The sequence below is a fragment of the Cataglyphis hispanica genome, chromosome 3 (assembly GCF_021464435.1).
Source record: "Cataglyphis hispanica isolate Lineage 1 chromosome 3, ULB_Chis1_1.0, whole genome shotgun sequence".
Taxonomy (NCBI): domain Eukaryota; kingdom Metazoa; phylum Arthropoda; class Insecta; order Hymenoptera; family Formicidae; genus Cataglyphis; species Cataglyphis hispanica.
Genome location: NC_065956.1, coordinates 10,610,717 through 10,630,821, shown reverse-complemented (window position 1 = coordinate 10,630,821; position 20,105 = coordinate 10,610,717). Strand labels below are relative to the sequence as shown.

The window sequence follows — 20,105 nt, the reverse complement described above, 5'->3', positions numbered from 1 at the left end:
GACTTTTGCCGTATGAAAGTAATCCGAGACGTGATTCCTAATATTAAGACATTCAGTAGGATTTGTAGAAATAAGAGAAACATAAAATATGATATCTTAATAATTTGTAATTGTATATGTATATATACACATATGTTGATTGCTTATTAATTTTTTAAAACATTTCAAACCGAAAGCACGTCTAATAAAAGCGGTTACCTGCCAGCAAGGTGTGTAATAGCGATGATATGTATATCTACATCTGCGCGAATTTCAGACATCTTGCAGACATTTCTCGGCGGAATTCTATCGAAGCGGAAGCTATCTTTAGCGTATCATTCGGCGTATTTCCGTGCCGCACGCGCGGAGTCATTACGCCGCGATCCAAGTCCGCATCACGAATTCCGATCGTGGAAATCGTAGATTCGCAAATAGCTTGCGAGATTCCAAGTCGACCCGCCGTCATTCTGTTCCCACGGAGCCGGCGCGCACAATTACGGTATCATTAAGCAGGGTAATTTTAAACGTCCAAGTTCAACAGGCGATACAGAGTACCAAGTAAATCGAGCTTTTCCTCTGCCCTTCGACTCTGCCCTGCGGAACTCTCGTGACTATATGTACGCACCCAGTTACGACGTCTCGAAAGCCACGAATTATGCGAACCTAAATTAAGCCTTTATACTTTATTCTTTATTACAATCGATTCGGTTTCACCGACGAGACGTCGCACTATTTTTGCTGGCTATTTATCAAAATACTTTTTATTTATTTCTTTGCATATCTTTTATTTATTTTGAACATTTATTCTTCTGAGATCTTGCTAAAATAGATAAGATATTTTATTAAATCTAAATAATAATATATTTTATTAAATCGTTTACACGAAATTGTTGCGAAAATACTTTTTATTTATTTCTTTGCATATCTTTTATTTATTTTGAACATTTATTCTTTTGAGATCTTGCTAAAATAGATAAGATATTTTATTAAATCTAAATAATAATATATTTTATTAAATCGTTTACATCAAATTGTTGCGATTTGGTCGAGATTTTTCGAAACTAATATGATTTCATGAGAAAAAAGATTCTAATAATCACGAACGTTTCTTGGATATTTGAAGAGTTTGTGAAGCAAAAGTTTTATGTTAAGGTTTCATTAAAAATGCAATTTATGGGAGTTGTACCTCGATCGACGATATTGACGTCCGCAAATATCACGCACGGTGACCGATGCCGCTCATAAAGTCATTACCGCGATCGAGACCCCGGCCCTTGACACGAGTCAAGAGCCAGCTCTCTCCGTCCGTGCATGTTGTTAAATACCGGAGTTGACATCGTTTAACCCGTCTTTCCGCTGTCTCCCCACTTGCCACTTGTCGACGAGACGAACGATGGACCGACGCGTTCAGATCCGTTCGTGCTCTTCGATCGATTCGAGGATTTTTCTTTTTATAAGAAACTTTATGTAAAATATGTCTTATATATGTAATATCTTATGTAAGAAAACACATTCATAATTATCTACAGACATGAACAATAAAATGAAGAAAAATGGCAAGCAAAGTGAATAAGCAAATTGAATAATTAAATTCAATTTTTTACAACCAAGCTTTAAATCGGAATTGTAAGAATGCAATTTCACATTTTTTTTACATCAAAGTTTATATGAAAATTTCGCAATACTGAATATCAAAGTTAACTATAAATTCTGCATTTTACTCTTCGCGTAATGTCAAAGAAATGTCATGTGTTTGGAAAAGTTAAAACGATTACACGCAATTGCGATGTCATCTAAACTTTTCATGGAATCCGACTCTGAGAGATTATTAAAGAATCGCGACAATTAAAATTACACATGGTAGAAGATTTCTATAATGAAGAAATCAGAGATATACAATTCAACTTTTCTCAGATATTTCAATCTTGATTCTTACAATTCACAGAATCTAGACTATTGAAAGTATAGAACTTTAAACTCTAAATGTTCCATCTTCCTGTCTGTATTCCCTCAATTATCGGCTCGTCGCATCTACGGATTCTTGGATTCTCGTGTCAAGCCGCTCTCAAGTGCTTTTACACCGGGCAAAGGCGTTTAGTCCAATTACTGTCTTTCGGTGCCCGCGCCGTCCGTCTCTCACGCGCTTCGCTTCGCGTTAACTCGACCGCTTCTCCTCCACGGGTCAACGAACACACCCAAGGGAGACGAGCGACGGCATAAATGCACGGTATTCAAGTAATAAACTCGAGGACGAAAACCATCTTTAAGAGGCCTTGACGGCGGGTAACCACGATACCGAGGTAACCTCGTCCAGTCCGCCGACGAAGGTCTGACCGGAGGCCAATAGTTGGCGGACCGCACCTGTCGCGATCGACGATCAACAATTTTCCCTATTAGCCAACCAACTTCCACGGTTTCGAGACGCCAGTCACGGCAGCTTGCAAAAGTTACAACAGCTGTGTACACGTTTGCGTCCTTTTCGACCTTTCATAAACAAAAAAAAAAAAAGGTGTGACGACGGTAAAGTAAAATCAATCGTCGTTAGACAGCCGACACACTTTCTACAATATTATCGTCCATTACTACTTTTGATGCTGTCCTAATTACATGCTATAAGTTGCGAATGTCTAAACTATTATAAAATTATCTGTAAAATTGACACGCTCAGTAAAGCAACGATCTAATATCTATAAAAATTATAGTGATAGATTGGTAGAAAGAGAAAGAGAGAGAGAGAAAAAACTCGTCAGAAAATCCAAATCTAAGTGTAAAAGTTGAATGGTCTAGACTCGCATATCTCCTTCAATTAAATTGTTTAAATTATTCATATTATTTAAATTCTTGCTCCACTTTTTTACACGTTTCGTTAGAACAGCGTACCCGAATTTCATCTATTGATATAAAGATGCGGGCGAGATGTAGGTCCAAAAACGTAGCAATGGGGCTAGACGCGGTTCGCTCAGCCGGCAGGCGAGTAAGCAGGAAAGCAGGAAGGTCTTGTTTTCAGACGGGCACCGAGGTTGCCCCCTGAACCGGATCGCGGCATTAACCTCCAGCGGCGTTGTATACATCGCTCCTCGTCTCTATCTCTTTGCCTCCAACGCTACCATCAACGCCGCTCTCCCTTTCTCCCTCTTTCTCTCCCCCTTTTTTCTCCCTTTCTCTTTCTCTTATTCTCTCACATTAGCCCGCGAACAACATCGTCTTCGTTACGGCACGGCTCTTTATGTCCGCTCGCGGCATAAGTACATACTCATAAGTTCTCCCACAATTTCTCGGATTTATTGGATTTGCGGCAGTAACGCAAATTGTTCCACATTGCGACTTGGCCACTGTTTTTTGTTAAGTTACACGAGATTTAGAGAGTCTGCTGCAATCCTTTACTTTTAATCTTTCGAATTCGCGCTTGAGTAAACACATAGCTGAATAAGCTTATAACACGTAACATAAAATAATTGAATGATGATTGTATAAATGGGATCGTGGAACTCATTCCTTATCTTCGAATCTTTATATTAAATATATGTAGATTGATGAGACGAATGTAACGTGACAGCTTATTTAATATTGCAACCGTAACGCGTTAAGGCCCCCATCCCTCTTTAACCCTTAACCGAGATCGTGAAGGTCTGGACGACCCTATCCATTTTTCACGCAACGAACCCTTCCTATAGCAATCAGAAAACAATCTATGCTTAGCCAGCTTTAAACCTGGAAATACGCTGAAACATACACGTTCTTATGTTATTCTTCGTAGATATCATAATCATTTCCCGTTGCACGAATATAGTTAATATCGCTCAATTTTCTCAGCACGTTGGATAATTTATGTTAAGTGAACTTGGAGAAAGCGCTTCCAATCTTACGCAGTTTCGCTCGAGGGCCGAAACGAATACACCGCGATTTTAATTCGACTTAAGAGCAAGACAGAGGGAGAGAGAGAGAGAGAGAGAGAGAGAGAGAGAGAGAGAGAGAGAGAGAGAGAGCGGAGCAATCTCTCGTGCTTTGCGAAAAGTGTATCGCTGCGGGCTGACCGTGTAGCGTGTCGCAGGGGGAAATTACCGCGGTCGGATACTAACAAGGTTGTACAAGGTGGGACGATACGCTTAAAACGTTATTACGCCCGCGACACGAAAGTACGCTATAGATTACGAGATTTCGTGGAAATAGCCCGCGCGCCACTAGACCGTATTAATTAAACGCTCTTACGACGAGAGATACGACCAAGAATTATAGTTTAGTTAGGAGAGCGAGTTATACAAGAGCGAGGCGGAAGAGCGGAAAGCGGGAAGGGGGAGGGGAAAAGGAGGGCCGGGAGGGCGCCGCCAGTTAACCATACATTAATCTGGAAAACAAATCTAACGTGCCGCGCGCGCGACTGTGTTTGCTTAGGCGAGATTTGGCAAGGAAAGCCCTTTTCCCTCGCTCCTTCCCCGACTTCCCTGAGTGTACGCGTGGATGCGTGTATCGCTCGAATTGTGCGAAAGGTCCTGTGCGGTTTAAACCCCCCCCCCCCCTCCCATCACCCTGGTTGGTCCCTTTCGCATAGAGACGCCCGCAAATCATTTGGATCTCCTTCGCGATTCTGGCGTCGGAATCCAACATCGAGCCTTCCTTCGTCCTTTCGTTTTCACGATGCCGCTTTTGCAATTATCGATATTTGCGCGTAATAATCAAGTGGAGTGGCGACGAGCGATGTGTCATCTTGACGCCTGACAAGAACGCTTTTCTTCTCCGCCTCGCGTCGCGAAAAACCATTAACACTTTGTCGAGAGAGGTAATGCACGAGAATTGATATGAGAATTATACAGCGCTCATCAACGACGTATTAATGATTCATTGAGAATCTCATTGCATTACGATGATGAGTTTTTTGTCACGCTAGCTGTCAAGTCGAACGCGTCCCGTTTTTTCTACCACTTAATTATGACGTTACGCTCGAGTAGCGCAAGAATTTTTTTTTTTCCAGAAGGAAAAACGTGAGCGCATATCAAGCGTGTGCTCAATTTATCGCTTTTTTTTTTTTCTCCTTTCCTCATAATTTCCCGCGCTAGATCGTTTCCCCTGTACTTATCGCAGAAATGAGGTGAGAATGCATGCGAGAGAGATGGAAACAAGAGTCTCAAAATTCTAGCGCGCGATTGATCACGCCGGAAGCACCACGGGTCGATCTTCTCAATTTTCTTAATCCCTTGGTGAACGCGAAACGTTAATCCGTTAAATAATACGCGCACGCGCGCACACACACACACACATATACGTCTGACTGTGCGTGCCCGCGTACGCATAATGCGCGTAGGCTATTAGTCACCCTTTTGCCCGAGCAATTACGGTACTTGGTCATAATTCCGTAACGCGCCGTACTAGGACTGGGTCAGCCATTAATTAGACATTTTCTTTCTCCGCTTATCCCAAGAGACCCCGTGGTAGAAAAGAAAGAGATAGAGAGAGAGAGAGAGAGGCTATCGCGCTCATGGCGCGCATTCACGACGAATGCGTGTGGTTTCTACCACTACCACTATCATGACGAGTACGCTAATCGAATTCTTGCTAATTACCAGACGCGCTTGTAAAGCCAGTACCGCTTGAAATCCCCGCCGACATTAGAACTCGTTCTTGACCGGACAAAAGCTGGCCCGCCGGTGTGTTTATTCGTCTTCGCCTTCGTGATAGAACGATTCATGATTCATGATGATAATTCTTCACGGAGAGCAGCGGGCGGAATTTACGACATTCTAGACCCATTTTATTATATGATTTTCGTGCGTACCGTTATTTACACCCGGTACACACAAAGGCGAGAGACATGTTCGCAGCTCTCGGAAAACTCGCTCTCGTTCTCGTCTTTCGTTACCTCTCGGCGCCTTACCACTCGACGTGTCTCGATAAAACGTGATGCCCGAGAGAGAAACAAGATGCATTATTTCACGAAGCGACTTTGCAGCTTTTCACTCGGCGCTTCGCAATCTGCTTTTACGGCTCCGTCCGGCATTCGCTTACAGATGGAATGCAAATTGGATGAATATACGAAGGAAACAACCGAGCCTTGTATTCAAGAAATACTTTGGTTTCGAGTATCATTCCAGTTCTGTCAAATTATCCCATGTAAAAGGAGCTTAAATAAGTAACGTCAACAAGCTGTTTGCTCATTCAAACTGTCCGATCGAAGAAAGATGATCAATTAAGAAAAAGATAGAAATATATCGCGCGTTTATTATTAATAACGCATATGTAAAATTGCGATGACATCGATCGTAAAAACGGGATATTCCCGTTGATGTTATATAATTAAATTAATTAGCAGCTAAAGAACATGTGGATCGTAAATTGTGCGAGGTTTTCTCGCGATCGTGAAAAATATCGAGGCATTCATCGAAGATGTTGATCTTGGCTTGGCTCGTCGGAGGAAACAGACGATCGTGAAAGAGGGAACGAAAAAGATGTAGAAAGAGAAACTGCTCTCGCATGAGAACGCACCGCACAGTGACTACGTGGCCGTAATAGCCACTGCAGAATGGATGGAAGGGCACAAGAAGTAGAAATAAGGAAACGAGTAAATTGAGCAATTCCAGGAGTACTCCCCTGGGCGCGGTACGCGCGAGCGCGCGCCTGATTGGTTCATATTCATATTTTTATTCCCTTTTTTACTACTTATTTCCTCCTGTCTTCCGTAATAGAGCGTAACAGCTTAATATGCTATAAACGAAAGTGCTGGCTGGTCGGTCGATCAGCGAGTGGCGGCGCGGCTTAAGTCCACAACGCGAGTCACGGCCGATAAGCCGATTTTAGCACAACACGCGTGCGTGCGTGCATGCGTGCGACCGAATATGTGTGTAAACTAAAGTGATCGCCTGGCTGCTTTGCGTTGCATAAGAGCCGCGCGACAGTTTCTAGAATAACGAATGTGCGCGACGCGGAGAGAAATTCGTAGAGCCATTTTGACATTTGCATCTCCAACGCGCGCGCGAAACATGATTAAATTTGCAACGTAAATATTTGTACTACTCTTTCTACAATAAAATTAGCGCCTTTGAATGCAAGACGATTGAGAGACGAAATATTTATTAAACTCAAGAAGCATCCTAATTAAAATCTCGCCTCTGCTTATCGCAAATTGATCGATGAAACCTGCGAGAGATTTGCGCGGTTTATCAATCTCTATCGACGCGTATGGCGGATAGCGGATAGATAATGTGATATAGACGGAAGGTAGACACTTACCGGGAATTATACGAACTGCTAGATGGCAAGACAGCGCGCGGGTAATTAAATGGATACTCTGATCGGGGCTCCATTAACGAGAGAGCGTTAATTAACCGCGGTAGTGTTGAAGTTTCTTGCTGTCGGCGAAGGGAAACGAAAGTTACGTGATCGTCTTGATATTCGTGCAACTGTGAGTTAAAGGGTCCGGCGGAAGACAGAAAATAAGTTAAACTTTCCAATGCGGATAACAGAACTGTTTCAGAAATTGTTTTCTTTCAAGAATTTCACAGAGACAGATTGTAACAATCTTTTCTTCCCTTTTGATAAAAAACATTATCCCGAGAAAGGATTCTAAAATAACAAAGTTTAGAAATTTTAACGTGTCTTCGAAACAAAAAGAAAAAATAATAATAATAATAAAAAAAAAGAAGATCTGCTCTTGCTCATCGAAAATAAATTCCGTAAAATTCACCTCCCGTTTTTACGCCGTCATTTCGTAAAACACAGGTGGGCTTGATGCTCCTCCTTATAGATACAGAAGCAGATCCTTTCCTAAGCATTTTCGACTTATCCCTTATTGCGTCCACAGACCCTCGGCCCTCAGACTCACCATCAGTTTGGGTTCATCGTTCAGCTCGAGCATTGCGGCCCGACGCAATTCCGGAGTACCGGAGGTGGTCGATCGAGGGGGGACGACGGGAGTCGCGTCGGTGGCGTGGGAGAGAAGGGGCGCACAGGCGATCGGATGCTCGTGATCGTTCGTCGAGAAAAAGACGGGGAGACGGGTTGCAGGACGGAAAGAGACGAGAGAGTCGCAGGATAAATTCGCACCTCGCGTCACCGTCTGACCTCGTGCCGCGGGGCAAACGTCTGCGCGCTCGGTGCAATGCCACGACGGTCGGTCGGTGAGCGCAAATAATCCACAATTGCATCGGGAATGCAGCGGACTTTGACGTCGCGCCTCTTCTCGAGGACGAACGGAAGAGCGCGTGAACCTCGAAAACGGTTGCCGTATAAACAAGCGCGCGCTGCACAACTCTCTCCCCGCATCCACAAAGTGGACGACACCAGGAAGTTTTTGCCGATGGAAAGTTTATATTTTTAGTTAAGGATCTCTAGACGCCTAGGATTCTCTTATAGTGCATCTTGGTTTAAGGGGAAGAAGGGGTTTAGTCGATAAAAATCCGACACTACCGAGATATACGGGCTTTCCGATGTCTTTTTGAAGATTTCCTTCCCTCCTTTGCAAAATAATAAAATAAAATAAGAATCTTTATAACAATCGTAAATTTTTGTTCTATAAATTTGTCATAAAATATGTGTTGGTAAAAAATATTTTTTGCACACGTTATTATCTCTATTATATACTATTTTGTTTTAATCTAAGTGCTTCGATTCTTAAGGATATTTTGATTGCACAATAGTAGCAAAAAATTGTCAAAAAATTGAAAAAAAAAAAATATATATATATATATATATTTCTTATAAAATATATATATATATTACGTTTATGCTATTTGAAAAATCAAATAAATAAGTCCGGATTATAAAAAAAAGTTTAAGTAACACAAAATATATGATTTTTGACATTTTCATAAAAAAAATAGTAATAATTAATATTTTTCCTAATATATGACAAAAATCTTTTAATCGTGAGTACCTTCTGAAGTCAATTGCAAGAAATAAAACAACTGCAAAAAAACCGAATAATTTGTAGAAAGAAAAAGATAAATAATGTTTCTCTATAATTTTTGGAAAGTAACTTTTAAACGAGTGGATTTAAGTGGATTTAAATTAAATTTTTACATAATTATTTATTAGAATTTTTTTAATATATGTAAAAATTTTTATTTCGTAGGCAATTATTTTCTCTTGTCAAATTTGTCAATAAGTGCTATAATATGCGATTTTCCATAAGAGAATAGATAATAACTTTAAATTTAAATAATTTTGAAGTTGTTAAGAAAATTGTGCTCAGATTTTGTGCAGATATTCAGAAGAAATAATAGAACAGTTTATGAAATTGCTTTTGTCAATGTTTCGACATATGACACATACATCGTTAAACATGCATTGTCGAGCATACGTTGCATAATTCATTCCGTATCTAACAAATAAAACTGTTTGTTATAATAAAAAGTTTTATAAATTTAATCCAAGTTCTATAAAGGCAAGCATAAACTCTGTTTCGTTGTTTAAATACTGTATAGGTTTATCACAGAATTTGCATTAACAAGAGAAATACTTTTCATTATTGTTTATTATTCTTCGCGCAAGCTAAGCCTCAATTCGTAAAATTACAAAAACCACAGTATGTCTATATGTCGCTTGAAAATAACTCACGAAACATACATTCGGGCTTTTCTCCTAAGAAATAAAGACTCACTACAAATGCTGAGGAAAAGGTTAAAGACATCTCTTTGTATATTCAGAAGGAAACTGGCGTCGCGCGCGTAGATAAGAAACTTCCAAAGAAAACACACATATAGCTTCAACTTTCGCACGAGATCGTGATGCCTTCTTCGCAAGTACGTCGACCCCATCGAACGCTATTTATCCGATTAATCACGAGCAACGTTGACATCGTTTTTTCTCTTTGTTCCTAAACCACGGATTCGCGTCACTGATTAAACAAGAAAATCGGAGGCACCGACGATTACTCACGAACGGTCGCGACACTTTGGCCGCGAGGCAGGATGCGTAATCTGCATCGTTTAAATCAGGGTCGAGATGAAATAGCTCGTAAAGTAAGATATAAGGTATAAAGAACAAAATGTAAAGACGTAATAAAAATTAATGATCAACACAACCTCCTTCCCCAGACATACATTAACAGATTAACCAACGATATTCAAGTATCATACACATATATCTCAACAATCTGTAATAAGATTAAAAGTACAAGAATTTCTTTAAAGTTTACGAGCGTTTTAATAAAAATAGATTGTATAGTGAATGGGATATAATAAAAGTAATTTATTTTTGTACACGAACATTCAATCGCATATTTCAAGTTTTCATATTTTTCTGACCGAGGTCAAGTTCATATCTTAATCAATCTTGATCATATCTTGATTAATTTTAAATTAATTCAAAAAAAATTAATTTTACTTCAAAATTTTATTCCGTTGCATATTTGTATTTTGTCTCCTTTTACATTTTATCATGTTTCATCTCGTTTCTACAACCGACATTTTTGTTAACGCGGCGCCTATTCATGCGGCCTCGAGGTGCGCATACCGGTTGCTTTATAGCCAGCTGATCCGATCTCGAATCGAGGACCGGAGAGTGTCCGGCACGTTGTCATTAACGTTGTCGAGATAACCGCGCCCGGGTCGGGCCAGATGAAAAAAAACCTACTTGGAGACGTCAAGAAGACGCCCGTACGTCAACACGCACAGCTCGCTCTAGTATGCAAATCTACCCGTCTATAATAATATCGTACGGCGCATCGAGTGCATTTAGCGGTGACGCGATACTAACTCGCAACGAGAGATCGCAAACAATTCCAGCTTGCGTACAGCGCACACGACATAGGATAAACAATATGGCCATGGCTATACTGGACAGTTATGGGCACACTTGAAGAAATATCGTAGGAAAAAAAAAGAAAAAACTCGGTCCCCTCGTTTCACAATAAGGATCAAATTTGCATCGCTATATCTCAAGCATGGCCAAGGCTAAATTAACCGACAGTATAATTCTGCGTTCGTGGTTTTAAGAATTTATTAGATTGTGTGATTATAATATTAAATTCTCTTTTTTTTTTTTTATTCCGCGATCGTATGATATTCTGGAATTTTATATGAAATATAAAAAAAATATTAATATTAATTAAAGTGGAGAGCGAAAATCTTCATCAACGTTTTTTTATGTAAATGCTCTTCTCGAATCTTCAGCGAAATATTTTTGACCTAAACGATGGAAAAATTGGCAATTGATTTTTTTATTCTGCACAGTTAAAAAATTTGTTTTCTTAAAAAATATGTCGATTACAATTTTTTTATGTTACAATTATTACAGACCGATCAACGATACCTTTTTTCTAAGTTAATTTTATCCTTAAAAATATGTTGACTTTGCATAAAATTTATTTCAAGTTACTATGAAATTTGCGTACATTTTATTTTGAAATATTAACATAACATTAACATCATAATTTAACATAATATTCATATTAAATTGACACGAAAATTTGCGTGGACATCGTATCGGGATGTGCAATACGGGATATGCAATATATTATATTAAATTTAAAAACACAAATTGTCCAACGGTGTATGTAATATCATTTAATTATCACACTAAAGTCATATCGTGATTTCTCCACGAGAATCGCACGCAATCAGCGTCGACGAATTTTCGTTCCGTGCCGTTGCGGTCGACTTATGCTGATTTTATGCGAGCGACCTCGGTACGATCCTTCCGTACCAATTTGAATGAAAGTATAAGCGGCGAGGTGTAGAAGAGAGAGAGAGAGAGAGAGGTAGAGAGGAGAAGAGAATATTCAACGGGGCGAGAGTGTCGCGCGCGTAAATACGCCGTGTTCGGTCGTGGAACTCTCGCCGTGCCTTCGCTCGTCATGAGTCATATTCTCGGTCGACCGCCCGTCCGGCCGACGACCGTTGCGAGCGCGAATTTGTCAACAAGTCCGGAGTGTTTTACGGCGCTCGTGGCATTTCTCTCTCTCTCTCTCTCTCTCTCTCTCTTTACCTCTCGTAAGAGAGAGCCTATGCAATCTAAATAAAGATAAAGACATCTCTCGATACAGAAAATATTCAACAAGATTTTTCGCTAAGCCATATATTTTGATCAACGCAATTGGAAATAATTGGCCGAGCCGGCTGTTTCCACAATTTTAGTCTTCGGCAACTTGATAAAAGCCATGTGTGAAGAATTGCGTTATTATTTCTCTTCAACGAACGTACAAACATACAAACGTAATTACCGCGTAACATATTTATTATCAGTTTCATCACGCAATTAATTATAGCTCGTTTAATAATAAAGTATAAAATATTTAATAAAATTATTAATAAAAAAGAAGGATATTTTTAACTAGAGAATCTAAGCGCAATTATAAATATCTAAATGTCAATAAGAACCTAGCATTATCGAGAAAGATTTATAAATACCATAATTTTTTTCATCCACTCTTTTAATGACTCGATAAGATTAATGTATCATATCACATGAATCCTTTATTACGTTTCGATATCAAAGAGTCTCTCTTTACTCGAGTAAAGAATCCGTGTACGCGTCGACAGCACCTTTAAATTGCGGGTGAACGAATTACGAGCGAGAGCGATAACGAAGTTTATCGACCCGGCGACGGGTCCACGGCGACGAGCGAGGCGTCGCGCACGTCGGAGGCACTCCGACGATCGAAAGCAAGCGCAGCAGCAGCCTCTAAAGAGGAGAGATGACTCACGCGAGTGAGCGTCGCGGCTGTTTGTTTGCACAAACGGCAGACCTGCTAACTGCCGACGAGATGCGACCGACCTCCGGCGTACTCTTCACAGAATTCTTCTCACCGGTGCAACGACGGCGCCGTCGCAGTCGGCACGGCACTCTCGCGGGCGGATGGATGCGGCTATAACGAGTTCGACCACCGCGTCGCCGACGAAGAAATCGCGCCGAAGGATCTCGAGGTCCGAGCGGGATCAATCGCGCGCGCCCGTTTATGCCCGTGCGCGAATTCATAGGTAAGATGAGTTTCGGTGCCGATTCGCAACAGCTGAGCTGCAATTTGCTCTCTATATACATGAGATTTTTTAAGAATCCTTCCTCGAGTTCCTGAGACTCGAATCTCAGCTATGCATTCTAAAGTCTTGCATTTCAGAAAATTGCATTACACATATGATATATATTTTAAGAAAAATTATATTACATTTTTACATTATACATTGAAATATGTTTGAGCAATTGAATTTAATAAGAATTAATTTTTAAGATCTTGAAAATTTAAAAGTACTTGCACGTTATTTTTTTAAAGTCGGTTTTTTAAGTCCTGCAATCATAGGATTTCAGAGAGCAATAAATAGTTCATTTATATTTCGAAAATTCTACGAAATTCAAGGACTTCTCTATAATCTTCGAGACTAGCTTCGTTGGTTAGCGCTTAGAATCCCCTTGGATTTAAGAATTTCCAGATACCGAATGCGTTCAGCGCAAGTTTCTAGAGCCTTAAATTTCGGGACTCTCGCCTCCTTCCTATAAACAATAATCGAGGCCGAACGGAATTATATCGAGTTTATCGCACGATTGTGCACCGAGTAGGGACCGCTCATGAACTCTGACCTTGTGTTCGAAGGGCAAGGCCACTCTTGGCATCCACACTCGAGAGGTGCCTCGGCCATCTCACTCCCCTGCGATCCCTACTGCGCTCGACCTACTGCAGTTGCTTCGTTACCGCCCAGAAAAACCTGCACCGACCAGTTCTTGTCGATTTGTGGGCAAACACTGAAACGCGCTAAGGTCGTGCGAACCTGCCTCGCCGGCCAGCCGGCGATCGTGCCGCGGCCGGACCGGTTGCCTCCGGAACCGCTCTCCTCCTCGTGTGTGCGCGCGTCTGCCTCTTTCGGATCCCGAGATCCTCTTGAAACCCGGGCATCTGTCGGCGACTCTTTAAAATCCGTTTGACTCTCCGCGCGCCGCGGAAAAAACCAAAAAAAACACAAAAAACGAGCAGGTAAGAAATCGTGGAGTCAAAGTTCCGTAACTTCGCAAAGATCGTTCGCCATTAGCATCGCGTGGGAGTTCTCGGCGAAATATCGATCGAGGTGAAAGAAAATTATACGCAGCGCAACGTGTATTATAGAAATAAAGTTTCTTTTTGCTCATGTAATAATCCTTGCGCGCATATTTTTAAGAAATTGTTGGAATAAGAATAACAACAATTAATAGCGAGTAATTTTACAATATATTTAGTAAGTTTATTGCGCGTCACGCTGAAGAATATAGTAGAAGCAAATAGTATTCATTGATCGAATGTATCATTAGCTTTATTAACATTTTCCGAGACGACAAATCGCGCTCAATGGGAGGACCGCCGGCGCAACATTAATTAGCGCTAAATTGTTTTGTCGTCTACTTAATAGGACAGTGTCAATGGACCTTCCGAGAAACGCGACATCAGTCACCTCGTGTCGTTAAAGTCCCCCGCACTCGCGCTTAACACGAAAAGCTTATTTTACTATTAAGACAGGCCCGTCGCAACGAGCGTCATGAAATATAATAACATGAGGCTCCGCACGAAATATACGCATTATTTGTCGCTCGACAAGGCAAACCGGATAATTAGAAGAAAAACAGAACCGCAAAACTTCTTGGAAATTCAATTATTCGAGAATTAAAGAACTTGAAAGTTCTCTCACGTATATAATTTATAACACGTGTGATTTTCATTTACTCATCAATTAATGTATTTTTTTTTATCTTTTTATCTTTCTTTTCTCTTTATATTACTCTCTATAATTTGCGTATAAATATTATAGAAAAAAACTACAAGAGAAAAAATAAGGGACTATATTATTTAATGTGAGATCATTATCTTTAATGTACATATAATATGATATAGAAGACAGAGAGAGAGAGAGAGAGCGAGATCTATGAATCAATTGATTTATAGATCCTGCAATCTACCAGTTCATAAATATATATATATATATATATATATATATATATATATATATATATATATATCTGACAATATATGGATCTAATAATCTATCGAGCGAAAATATGAATTGTTCAGAACAAGCTATTAATACACAAACATATAAAGCAATTCACGTTCTCATTTTTTTTTCTTTCTATGAAAAACTTAACGCGAATATTAAAAAGAAATCTACGATACATATACATGGTGTCCGAGAAATATACGAAATATATATTCATATCAGAACATGGTCAAATTTCGTCAAGGTGACCGGATGAACTGATCAAGCTAAAGCGCCCATTACACGCCGCGGTGATTTCTCTATCGTCGAACGCGTATTTTCTCGCCGTATAAATTTACATGCACTACACACGACTTGACTTAGGTTGCCTCGGCTCCGCTCGACTCGGCTTGGCTTGGCGTTGCGTGGCATGGCGTGGCGTGGCGTGGCGTGGCGTCTTCGTCGTGCCACGTCGCCTCAGCCCGAAAATTCCCGGTACGAGCTCGACCATAAATCCGGCCGTGTATCGCCGTGGAGACTCTCGGGAGGGAATTAGTAGCGGCGGCGAGCTCGTTTCCGTGACGCTCGTTTCGACTCCCTCAAGTAGCGGGCCCTGCCGTACAAGCGACTCGGCGTAACTCTGCCGGCGCGCGCGATGACATACGGCGTGGTGTGCACACGCGTGATGCCTTCGCGTTTGTACGAGCGCGCGATACGCCGTTGATTAATCGTAGGTACGGTCATTAGCGGGCCATTGGGGGATACCCGGGACGATAGCCTCATACGCGAACGCCCGCAACGGTTTTATGGTCCTCCCCCCTCCCCCCTCCTCTTCATGCGCTGGCCCGGATTAATTACGGGATATCATAAATCAGGTTCATTCCCCGGCACCGATCGGATTCCGGTATACCGATCGAAATTATTCGATTAGGCCGGCCGAACCTGCCTACGTCGCGGACATGTCGTCATAGACGCGTTAACGATATCCAATCTCCGCGCGTGTAAGCCCGACGTGTCTGTCGGTTAGCCGGTTTCATCGATATTGATTAACATTAAGCGCTATAAATCATTCGCGGGGAAACGTAATTTAGAAAACGATTTAAAGTTCAAAATTTGACGAGTTTTCGTAAATAAGAGAGGAGTGTTTGGATGACCTTAAAATTGTCATCGTTAATCTTTTTTTTTTTATTACTCATCTTTTTTTGTCTCATTTATCATATTATATTAATAAATATGAGAATGCGCGAGCTTATTAAATTAAAAATACAGTTTTCTTCAATTTCTCCTAATTTTGATATTTTTTTACTTTATGATACATATACTTTAGGAAGCATGACAACAACTTTTGTCTACAACAACGGAATTTGTATCGAAATTATTCATCGCAGTTATATGACTTTCACAATCCCTAGCTGAGAGCTTGGCAGTCACGACCATGACTCTGGAACAGCATCTTCATCGTGCTCTCGTGGAAGGATGACTTAAAACACCATTAGAGCTCTTAAGAGGCTTGCCTGCTCTTATCTCAGCGTCTTGCTCCGTTCCAAAGATGTCGTTCCAGCATCTCGCGCGTCGAGAAAGATGTATATATAATATATACAATACACGTTCTCGTTTATATTTATCGACACATGAACGTCGACTTTCGCGGTTAATGACAAACGGGTGAAATGTGAAAGCGCGAACATATTTTACGTTTAGAATCGTTATGTCGAGAATCAATGACGTGATGCCGGCTGTGCCAGAATAAGTGTGAGCATCGCATTTGTGCATCAGCGAGCGTTCTGAGAGGGAATTAGATCGTGTGATAGTAAAGCGTTGGCGGATACCCCCTAGAAGCTTGTGTCTTTCCCCTTTCCTTGGATTTCCTCATAATTTATTATTCAACACCCCATCATTGATGGATTTCGAGCCTATCGATTAGCGTATCTTAATCTATCAAGACATTTTGTTCTCATTATATTTATTATATTTCAGTTGACATATGTCTAGATATCGATTATTAATAGGTTTTATATTAATTATGATGGCGATTTATTTAGATGACATATTTAAAATCTTAAAGTTTAGTTCTTAATTTTTAGTTTATCGGTCTTTAATATAAGTATCAACTTTAAAAAGATTGAACAACTCTTTGATGAAGTAGTTTAATAGGGTCAGAGCTCTCACATAAAAAAATCGATATCTCTTTCGAGCGCTTCTGAGGCGGAGACCAGCTCGGTGAGTGGAAAAGAATGGAGAAGACCATAAATTCGTGCTTATATACCTGCATGTACGCCGGAAAGAGAGTTCGGAGGAAAGCGAGTACATAGACGAGGATAGCTCTCGGATCGACGTCCAGCGTCGTGACGGCAACGTTGAACGGCACCCCGTTGAAACGGGCACTTAAATTGTCATAACTCGCCGGTTCCCAGAAGGAGCGTTTATTTTCTCGACGCGGAGGTCTATAAATATTTTCCCGATATCTCCTTCTCGAGTAGTTTGCCCTCGACGCGGTTTTACGCCCAAAGGCCTAGCCAATAAATATACATTTGCCCAAATGTAAAGACATATGTATATCGGCGTCCTTATCTTGGCTTATCACAAGTACGTTTCTCTCACATTGTCGGATCTTTAAATGTACTTTATAATATTAATCTTAACTTTGTCATATAAACAAAGCGCTATTGATAGCATGACATATTATATTATATTATATTTATTATATCATAACGCTGACTGTATACAGAAAGATACATCACATGGAATGTCTAATCATCATCATAATAACTTATCTTCCAAATTGTATAAAACTCCAATAAACTATAGATGACTAATACTGTGTGTTTAAGATAAACTTCGGAAATAGGATGATATTCATAAATCGCGTTCTCAAGTACTCGAATATAACTGTGAGTACAGTTTGTATTATGTTGAAACGTCCCGCATAGAGTAGACTGAAGTGTGTCAGTTCTTATCCGACATAGCCATCGTACAAAATAGTCGACGCATATGGCATCTTGCGATTCTTCGGACCACGAGGTTCGCGTCACTCGTCTTCCGACAACAATGTCCCCCTTATTCAGGCGGCTCATATCTCGGTTTACCGGAGACTCGTGTATCCAGCAGGGTCACTGGCATAGGCCAATATTTGAAAGATTTTATACGAGTGTGAGAACCCCATTTTAAATCAGGAACAGAGAACGCCTCTGTTTTCACGTGTGGCCGGTCTGATCTACCGACATCGATCGTGTTCGACGAAAATTACGAAATACGTCGGCGCTGTTTTACAAGAAATCTGCCTTGCTATCAATGAAAGTAAAAAAAAAAAAAAACAAATAACGAAAGGGAAGACAATATCTGGTAATTTTTTCGAGTGGAAATTTTTAAGTGATAAATCATGCGGCCTCGAAAATAATTTGCGTCACTTATCGATAAGATTCGCAAAGTCATTGTTGAAATATTTTTTAGGTTTTTGCCTTCATCAAGAAATGTTTCGCTTTTTAATAGAAATACGCGCAATATTTGAAAAAAAAAAAAAAAATATATTAAACGTAGATATATTATGGATTTCTCGAATAATATATTATTCAGTCTGTCATTCATTTATCCTTGATTCATGAAATAATTAATGATTGATTAACTTAAATCAGAGAAATGATTTGGATATTATAACTTCTGCCAGAAATGCATACAGACTGACAGATAAGAAAATAATTCCGCGAAACTATAATTATCCGTCAAATAATAATCAAATCACAATATTGGCCTCGTTCTTTAATTGATACGTGTTGAATGAAGAAGATCGACACAGACGCGTCTTGCATCAGCTTACGATGCAATAAAAGTGGAGCGAGTTTATTTTCAAAACGCGATCGATCGTGCCCGCGTCTGACGGGACGGTTTTCTTTGAAGTATTAGGATCGCGACGAGTGTAGGAGAGCTCCGTTTCAATTATCTAAACACGGCGCGATAGAGGTCTGCGTTTAATCAAAGATTAGACATAAACCTCCTTCTGGCACGCTTATTCTATCTAAAATTCCTTCGCTTATTCTTTCCCGAAGAAGCAAATCGCTAATTTCATAATCTCTCTACGCTCCGGCGACTTAATCTGATTTCTATGCAAAGTTTAAACACTATCAATGCTTATTTCATTTATTAAAAGAAAAATTACTCTGTTCTGCTTCTGAAAAAAAATCGACGAGAAGAATTTACGATCCGTGACGCTAATGGGTCGGAAATGGAATCAAACAATTACTCCTTTTCGTCTGTTTGATTTTATTGCACGAGCTCGAATTGCTTATGCGTGTGTTTTAAGAAGATATGAACTGCTTACTTAAGATTACGAGTTCAACTGTGTTTCTATATGTATTCTGCAAAATATCGCATAGCAAAAAGTCAACTTAAATAAGAGCAAAGAGCGTTTACTTCACATTTATTCTCGCACAGAAATGTTCTATTTTGTGTCTTTCTCCATTTTGTAATTTAATATCTAGTATCGCAACAGAAATAGCTACAAAGTCGATATCGCTTCCTTTTAAATTCTACATCTATAGACGGTTTGTAATAGACGGCACGTTAGCGACGTCGCGACTATTAAATCGCGAATGAAGCCGCAGCGTAAAAAGCGTTCACGGATTTTCGATAAATCGACGCGACGCCCATCGTCGTGCGGTCTGTCTCTGAGAGCTTTGTATCCTCGATCTCGAATATAATGCCTATTATTAATTATCTGCCAGCGAGCCCTTCCGTCGAGTGTTGTCCCCGCTTGTGTCACTGCGGCTCTACCTACCTTAAGCTCGCACCGTCGCCGGTAGTCACGTCAGATTTCCCGTCGTCAGAGATCCCGCTCTCATACTCGTTAATTAATTCCTGAATCGCAATCAAAACACCCGCACTCTCGTCGTCATCTCCCACGATCTCACAGCCATCCCGACTTCCACCAGTCAACCCTTGTCCCACCAGTGACGTGCGACAACGAGCAGGTCAGCCAGCCATTCCTCTCCCTTCGAATACGCGACGAGTGTCGAAATTATTTGCCAAATATTTACTATTAAAACATTAGCCGTGCATTCATCCGCCGCGTGAGACTCCGTTAATGCCTTTTGTATATTTACTTGTATCGCGGAGCACACGCGTAACACTTAATACATATTTTATGAATTGATAAGTCGCCGTGCGCGCCGCTTTGAATATGAATAAGACTCGAGGCTTTCGCTCTCTAGCAGTTCCCGTATATTCCTATCACCTATGTTTCGCGGGTAAACAACATTTTATCATAAT

At 40.5% G+C, this 20,105-nt stretch overlaps 1 protein-coding gene across 1 annotated transcript in view; it reads right to left on the bottom strand.

Moving 5' to 3' along the window:
- Positions 1 to 20,105, bottom strand: part of LOC126859424 (hormonally up-regulated neu tumor-associated kinase homolog) — a 203,692-nt gene that overhangs the window by 157,214 nt on the left and 26,373 nt on the right. The window lies entirely within an intron of this gene.